This window comes from Eublepharis macularius, chromosome 6 (genome assembly GCF_028583425.1).
Source record: "Eublepharis macularius isolate TG4126 chromosome 6, MPM_Emac_v1.0, whole genome shotgun sequence".
NCBI lineage: Eukaryota > Metazoa > Chordata > Lepidosauria > Squamata > Eublepharidae > Eublepharis > Eublepharis macularius.
In genome coordinates, this window is record NC_072795.1 from 85,852,154 (window position 1) to 85,861,058 (window position 8,905).

At 43.4% G+C, this 8,905-nt stretch overlaps 1 protein-coding gene across 3 annotated transcripts in view; it reads right to left on the bottom strand.

Annotated features, from left to right (window-relative positions):
• Positions 1-7,040, bottom strand: part of FGFR2 (fibroblast growth factor receptor 2) — a 133,192-nt gene extending 126,152 nt beyond the window's left edge. For all 3 annotated transcript variants that reach the window (XM_054982606.1, XM_054982604.1, XM_054982605.1), the window contains exon 1: positions 6,513-7,040. The gene's annotated coding sequence lies outside the window, so the exon portion shown is untranslated. The remainder of the gene's footprint in view (positions 1-6,512) is intronic.
• Positions 7,041-8,905: the final 1,865 nt, after the last annotated feature.

The window sequence follows — 8,905 nt, forward strand, 5'->3', positions numbered from 1 at the left end:
ACCTGAACTGCAAGCTGCCTCATTTCATTGCTGTGCTAGGTAGCATTTGCTATGAGAAATGATATACAAAATCAGAAACTATTCATTCTAGGCATTAAACTAAGTGGGCATAAATACATGAAAATTGCACCATCATTTCCATGAAACTCTGCATGGTTTCATGCTTTTGATTTTATGTATTTGTTCCATGTTTTCTAATTTTAAAAACCTATGTTTCTAACAGTGCAATCTTAAGCAGAGTTACTCCAGTCTAAGCCCATATATTTCAACGGGATTAGATTGTAGTAACTTTGTTTAGGATTGCACTGTAAAAATAGTTTCTGTCAGGAAATTGCCAACTCTGGCCATAGATGACACCAAAAAAATGCAGTGACACGAGCCTCTTGGCTAGTGAGGCAAAAGCAGCACCTACCAGCACAAAATAGTATTCATGGAAGTCATGATGACTCTGTAATTTTTTTTTCCAGACATCTCATAGGCTTAAGAACTTTTGGATGCTGGATCATAAGCTTAAGGGAGCTACTTTAATCAGAGAAATGTGTAAAGTTTGTTTTGAGAAAAAAACATAATTGTATACATATGCAAGCTCATCACGTTTCATTTTACAAAATTACCACAATTATACAGATTCTCGTTTTCAACTGCACAAATCCTTCCATAAATCTGCATGGGCCAAGGCCCAGAATCCATTAAAGCAGCCCCACTTTTATCAAGGGTGCACACATTCAGATAATACAAAATGAGACGAAGCAACTTCATATTCAGTCTGGGGAGAACTAGCCTGTAGACAGACCAAAGAAAGTATAATGTTCCTGTCCAGAAAGCTTACAACCTAAAACAGTCAGGCCTGAGTTGGAAAAGTCAGGGATTGTCATGCAGTCTACAGAGAGTGAGACTGAGAGTCAGATGAGAAGAAGGCAAAATTACTTCCTGCACTTGCATTTATTTTCCTATGCATGAGTACAACCTCTCAGCCACATGCAACATATATAGCTATTTTCTTAGCTGTGGTCCTCTGTCTTTAATAAATGGTAAATAATATTGGCCTCCCTTATAGGATAGTGGCAAGGATTACTAAAATAACAATGTGTTCTGAACATCACAGAGAGCCATTGCAGTAATGTGCAGGATAAAATGTTGGGCTTCGACCAAGGTCCCCCCTCCCAAACCATTAAACCATTAAAGTCACTGTATGATGTTGGGCAGGGCTTTTTTTCAGCAGGAACACAGTGGAATGGAGTTCCGGCACCTCTTGAAAATGGTCACATGGCCGGTGGCCCCGTCCCCTGATCTCCAGACAGAGGGGAGTTTAGATTGCTCAGCGGCAATCGCTCCAGCGGCGCGGAGGGCAATCTAAACTCCCCTCTGCCTGGAGATCAGGGGGCGGGGCCACCGGCCACGTGACCATTTTTGCCGAGGGCGATTTAAACTTTAAAAAACTACTCCCTTGTTCCAGTTGACCCAAAGTGACATCATTATGCGGTCCTGAGTTCCACCACTGAGTTCCACCACCTCTTTTCCCAGGAAAAAAGCCCTGATGTTGGGTAAGTCAAGATAATACTCCACAGGGTTGTGGTGAGGATAAGGAGTGAGACACAAATTTAATAAATAAATGCTAAGTGCTGTATTATTATGTATACCCATATTTTCTTCCATATGCTCCTGAGAAAATAAATAAAACAGGAGTCTTGAACATGACATCTTAAAAATGAAAGGTTTTTATTTAGAATAAGCCTCCATGAATTTGATTGTAGTTCACAACAGTGTCACAAGACTTCTGTTTATTTTTGCTTTGACAGAGTAATATAGCCACCCCGCTAGTAAAATAGGTTACTTTTTCTCTTTTTGCAGACATCTGACACCACCAATAGAAGAAGTTCACTTCAGTCCCTTCCCACACAACCATATTCAATGGAAGAATAGTACTGATGCTACTACTACTTCTTTTAAATAGAACAACAGTGTTCTGGTAAAACACAGTGCCAAATAAACGTGTTTTCTAATCTTACACATGCCTGTTGGCCTGGAGAAAAAGTAGTGCAACGCAGAAAGCAGCTCAATAACTGGATCAAACAGAAACCTCATTTGTGCTTCTAAAAAATAGCCATAACATTTATGATCATCTGTATAGACAGTGATAGACCTTAGCTGCGCTGTAAAGGAGCCGAAACTTCAGTGGTCACTAAGTGATCTTAAAAGAAAACTAAATTCAGCAACTGCTTTTTTGCTTCTTCTGTTCTCCCTTATGATCCACTGTCAGATGGTTTTTTCCCCCTAAGAACAGTAATGCTCCAAGAATACTTCTCTATATTGCGAGGGTTCAGATGCTGGAGACTGAGAGTAAACCATCTGTGTTCCTTCTTGGAGACCAACATTCTATTCCTACCCAGACATTTACTGTTTAGTGCTGGATGTCAGCATAGGCAACATAAACTCCTTCGTGGCAACTACCATAAGGACATGACAGTAGGACACCCCTGAAAAGCACTTTGCTCACAAAAAAGTGCTCTAGAAGTGATATGTCATCATTCTGCACATATTAGAGTTATCATAAGCCAATATTCAAAGAACAAACAAGATTTTTTTCACATTCAAAATCTGACAAAAACCTACAGAAATACTGCAGTTAGTAACTGCTAGTTTCACCATACTCCATCTAGAAGGTGAAAAAAATACTCCCTCCGATTTTATATTAGATTCTACATATAGTCCTTCACGGCTCAAAAGCAACCTAAAACTTTCACGTAAAATCTTTAGCAGTAAAATTCAAGTTTGTTAAACAAAGGCTCCAAAGCCCAGCTTTTCTTGCACGGCCTCTCATTAATTCCGTACTAAGTGCAGGAACATTTACATGGCAGAACACCTTTTAGAAAGGAGCAGTTGTAATACATTAAAGGACCTAGCAGGTGTAAATCTATGTGCTCCCTTTAAATCAGTTTAGTTCCTGCAGCCATATACTGGGCACAGCCAAAAACTGAGAACCAGAATCCACTTTATCTTCCTGCCAATAAACGCCCATATACCCTTTGCCAGTGTTAGCTATTCTATGGACTTCTACAAGCTGCGTATTCTCCTAAAAATTATACAAGTTATTCATCGCTCGGTCTCAGTTGAACTAAGACTGCCACATGGTGTGTGGTTCCGGGGTGGCACAGTGGATAGAACGCCAGACTGCAGGAGAGATCCGGGTTTAAATCCTCACTCTGCTATGAAGATGATGAGATACAGACTAGGGCAGTCCTTCTCTCTCAGCTCTACCTACCTCACCGGATAGCACATCTTACAGCCAGTGAGGGTAAAACCAAAGAAGACAAGAGAACCATGCAAACAGCCCTGGCCTCCTGGGAGAATGATGTGAGAAAAAGGAAAAAATTCCTGGTGTCCCTTATTTTCTCTAAAGTGTGAGAGAAGCATCAACAGAAAGTAGTTTTTTCTACAGAAATCAAGGAAGGTGGGATGTGCCTCTCTCACTGCACCTGAGTTCAATAAAACAACTAAGCAAGCAACTTGAGCAAACACAAGTCACTCTCCTCCTGTATTGGTACTAGAAGCGATATGTGGCTTGCATTACAGCAGCACAATTAGAAGTCTTTGAATCGAATAACTCCCACTACCTCATTCCTAAAAGAAACATGAGCGCTCACCACTGGCCACAAGCTTCCCACCCCTCATCTCAAAGCAGATGGGTCCCTCCAGGAGGGATAAAAAACAACAGACCCAAATTCCTTCACCTTCTGACTTGCCGTAGCTGCTGCTCGATGATCTTATAGAGAGACCTCCTACCCAGGGTAATTATGTACCTCTATCTCAATGTTTGGAACACAGCCCCAGCATGCTTTTTGGCCTCTACAATTCTGGCTTCCTGACTACAATAGCATAATCCCTCCCAGAGTCTCAGGCTCAGTGAAAGCCACACATACTGTTTATTTTTCCCCTTGAAAGAGAACTCTGTCTCTCTTCGCAGCCCTTACTCTGGGGCGGAGTTGGCAGCCGCTGTGATTGATGGCTCGCCTTGCCACCCGCTCATCAAGTCAATTTTCACCTCATCACATACCTGCCCAAATTTCTTGCCAAACTGACAAGCATGGGAAGAAGAGCCTGCCTGCGTTGGAAGCCAGACTAAATTCCTTCAAGCTGCAGCTCAACATTTTTTCAAGACACAGGCAAACAAGTAGGACTTGTTCTAGAGTGGTAGTAATTAAATTCGATCCTAAATGTTCATTTTAATCCACCTCCATTGTTATGTGTGTGATGTTTATCGCTCCACAGAGAGTTTGCAATCTGTATGCAATCCAAATCAATACCCTGACCTGTGTCTCCTGCTAGGCATTTAGAACACAGCAAAACCCATGCAAGTGTGGATCAATCTCCTCTCCCAGCTTATAGAAAATTAGCTGTAGAGCAATTAAGTGACAGTACACTGGATCTGGTTATCAGAAGAGGGCAAAATGCCGCCCCCCCCCCCCCCCCGGGCCTTTTCACACTGCAATCTTCAAAGGGATCAGCAATTAAACATTAATTCTGGAAGGTTATTCGGGAAAACAGTCCAGCAGCATCAGTAGTTTTGCATTGTTTGAACTTCTTTCATTCATTTTTCCCCCACGACTAGCCTGTTTTTCTCTAAGTCTACTGTGGATCAGAGAGAGAGAGAAAATCTGCATTTTAATTGGCATTCCAGAGAGGTACAGAGGCTGCTTATTGCAGTCTATTCAAACCAAACAGGCTTTTCAGATGAAAATGAGTAAAGGCAAGTAGAAGATTTACAGGGATTTGGTACAAAGGAGACAATGAAGTTTGAAATGTTGATGGCGCTTCACACCAACCACATAATGGGCTAGTGTTTGAAAGGGCAGTTTTTCACACTGAAATATACTTTTTTTCATGAGGATTTCTTCTTCTTTGAGGAAGGAAAATTATGAATCACTGGCCCCCAAAAGAGGCAGCATTTAAACAATGTCTCCCCAGATGGGGAACGTCTTGTACTTTTGGTTTGCATTACTTCTACATCACGTTTCCACTAAGCTCCATGTAAATCATTTCTCTCCATACACACAGATTGTTGCAACATTTGCTAAAGGATTCCATGTGTTGTTTTTTCTTAACTAGTTCCCTTCTATAGCACTGTAGGTGAAAGCATTTCCACATACACAGGTTTTGACGTGTTCAGCGTTCCTGAAGCCTGATCCTCATATTTCCTGCAACTGAATAAACGAGATCCCCTTCTTCACCCCAAATTTTCCCCCTCTTCAAACAAAAGCCCTTTAATTCCACGCCAATTAAATTGTAGCTCTACAATTTGGGTCCTGTTACAACCGTAAAATTCCACAAGGACTTTTTTTTAATGGAATACAGTGTGCATGTGATCGTAACTGGAAACATAATCGAGACAGTGGTCACAACCAGTGCTTAGCAACTCAAAAGAGAAGTTTGGGGGGCTTGAAACATGCCCAGAAGTCACATGCTGTGCACTTCAGGTTGCCCAGTGATGTGCAGGTACTCCGCACATGCTCAAAGGTATACTGCTTCACTAGTTCCAGTTCCAGAGGCTAGCAAGAGAAACAGATTTAGGAACTTAAATATCTTTTCTTCGGTTTAAACCATGGTCACAGTGATTAAGGGAAGTTTCACTATACTTGACAGAACAGTAAGAAATGTAGGCGTGTCATTCTCAAGATGCAGAACTTAACACCAACTTTGTTATGGGGGGGGGGGTTGCAAATCCAAAAACTGCAAAAGCAAGAATGGCAAGAAGATATCAAGAACTTTGCTACCTAGTTGGGAAGCAAAAGCTCCTAACTTGACTTTTTTGCGGGGAAAGGCCAGGCTAAAGAGGCAATCCTTAGCACATTCATTCACCTGGGACTCAAAGCAAGTGACTTCCAAGTAAATGTATCAAGGAGTGAGCGGCGTGTTAGAGTCGGTTTCTAATCAGTACAAAACACTTAACAACACTGCAGTCCCACATCTCGAATGCCAAACCCTGCTCACAAAGGGATGAAATTGGGTTCTCTAGGAGGGTGAAGTGAAAATCTATCAAAGATCGGAGGAAAGAGAAAAATTGGTCAGTGATCCTTTCAATGGAACTCAAGGATCTCCAACTCCTACGCATCATCCCCTCGCGCTGGTCAACACCGTGGATGCAGTCCCACCACATCTGATCGAGCTTGCTTGACCCATGCCAATGACCACATGTAACTTTTACAAGGATCTGGCCGCAGAGTGCCGGGAAGCGCTCACGGGACGCCCCCCGTTTGGGGGACACAGCCTCCGCTCAGTCACTGCAAAGAGCCTCTAGCCGGTGCCGATCGCGATCCTGCAAACGGCTACACGTTGCTTCAGGAAACACAAAGGGTGGCGCGGGGGGAGAGAAAATCCAGGCGGCGACGGCACGAACCCTCATTCTTTGAGACCGGAGAGCTTCCTTATCCCAGGGGATTAATCTCTCTTTCCCCCGTCCCCTCCCGCGCCCTCGCTCGCGCCTCCCCACTGCCAGCCAAGCCTGGTCCAATTACCTCGTCTGAAAAGGCTCCGAGTAAGCGATCTGCTGTTCCCTTGTAGCAGGCGTGTGTACGGGATGAAGCGAAGCGGCGCAGGCAGGCTCCCGGACCCGGGGGAGGACGGGGCGAAGGCAAAGCGATCCTCGTCTGTTTTATTCCATATTCAGGCGCTTAAAAACGTCGCGTCGAACCCCCAGCCCCGGGGGGAGAAGTCGGCGGCCGTGACCCCCATCGCCGCCAGCGAAATACTTTCTGCCAAAGGGCGGGGGGTGCTCTACAGAGCAGCCAGCAGAACCGGGACAAGTTTGTTCGGATGGCGTTTAAAAAAAAAAATAATAAGGGGGGAGACGGAAACCAGCGTGTCACCACAAACTTTTTCCTGCCCGCTTCAGCACAGCAGCTAAGGATCCAGGCGTGGGAGAAAGAAGAAGAAACAATTTCCAAACACAAGGGTTTTGGGGAGAGGGGGAGTGTAGAGCATAAACCAGTGCCTCGAGTTAAGTCCAGATCGAGTCCATTCAGAATTCCTGTTGCAACCCAACTCGAAAGCTTTATCAATTCTGCGAGCCCTTTCCCTCGCCCTCCCTCCTCCTCTCCTCCTCCCCCTCCTCTCCCGGTCACTCCCCCGAAGTTGAAACCCGAGCCATTTCCTGGACAGTTCCTCTGCCAATCACAGGCGCGCAGTTCGGCAACAGTCGAGCTCCGGCGCGCCCGCTCTTCCCCTCGCGCTGGAGATGCCGCCGAAGCCTCTGAGAAGCGCTGGGGGAAAACGCCTCCAAGCGGCGCCGCGGAACGAGCAGGCGGGAGGAGAAACAAATCCACCTTGACCAAGAGGGCAAAGCCAGCCACAGAAAGATGCCCTGTTCTGTTCTCCCGCCTCAGACTTGACTGAGGTTTACGAACAACGTAAACATCCAAATCACTTGTGAGGGTGCGGCAATTCTCCTGGGTTTTGCCCTTCGAGAAATAAGTCCACGTAGCCTTTAGCAGGAAAATGAGAGGGGCCTGGTGGCACTTTCAAGACTGGCTACATTTATACCAGCATAAGAGCAAAGCAAGTTTACACTTGGAATAAATTGTGTCAGTCTTTAAGAACCTCCTCTCCGGGAGAGTCTTCCATCGCCACCAGCTGGAATTGCTGTCCACAGGCGGATGGCCCATGCAAAGCCACTCGCTGAAAGAGTTTCTCCCACAGAGCAAATGAAGCTATTCTGTGCAGTGCTCGGGATTGTGCAGTACTGTGCCTAAGAGATGTAACAATGTTTTGGAAGAGGGGTGATCCTTTGAATGGGATTAGGGGAATCCCTGCCAGCACCCCTACCTGTAAATGGGCATTGAAGTGAAGGGTCCCTGAATCTCATAATGATATCAGGTATCATTCTTCATACCGGATGGTAAAAGAGTTAGAGGGAAACACTGTCTTCTTGACAGCTTCTTACCCTGCTCTCTCTCTCTCTCTCTCTCTCTCCTGTGATTTTTTTACAATTTTGTTAAAACACTAAGCACAAAGGGCAAAAGCCAGTGAGAAGTTCTCATTCATGGACTCTGCCCAAAAATATAGGTTTCATGCTTCCAAAAGTGGAGCTGAAATGAATACTATAGAAAAGCAAGTTTTTGTATTCGAGTCACATCCTACTGAATGATCATATAATACTAAATTTCACCATCTATGAAATTAAATTTAAGGCAATCCATCCAAAAGCTAGGCATGTGTAAACCCACTGAAACCAATGTACTTAAGCACATCTAAATCTTATGTTGGATTGTGGCCAAGATGCTTCAAAGTGCTACTGGAACCAGAGCGACTACTCCAGATTAAGTTGGTAATTTGATGATTTAACCAGTGTAACAACTTGCACCATCATTTAACTTTTCTTTGCATGCATGAATATGACATTAATTCCCTTACATTATTATACTCAAATAAAATTGGAACGCAAAGCTGGAAAATATATTTTCTTACTGATCATCACACAATAAGGAATACCTAGGGAAAAGTGACACAAAGTGGCACAAAATGAAATACTGAAGAAGTATTTCATTTTGTGCCATGAATGAGTAGGATTTCTATTTTCAATTCTTTTCAGATTCGTTTAGAATGATCGTATTTTGTTTTATTCATGTTGGAGTTATTTTACAAATCTGTTTCTATACTTCTTTCCAGTTTTAGGCATTTGTTGTCTACATCTTAGAAAAGTGTTTGTAAAAAAAATTCAAGGAGAAAAATACAAGAAAAATAGTCCACTTAAAGAAAAATATAAACCTCGGTGTAATTATTATGAACTTTTTATTTTACTGTAGATGATAACATATAAATTTCTGCCTTCACTTATGTTAAAAAATATTTCAGGTTTTTTATTATTCTAAGCTCTGTGACTATAGAGAAGAACTTGCAGTGCAGTCCTATG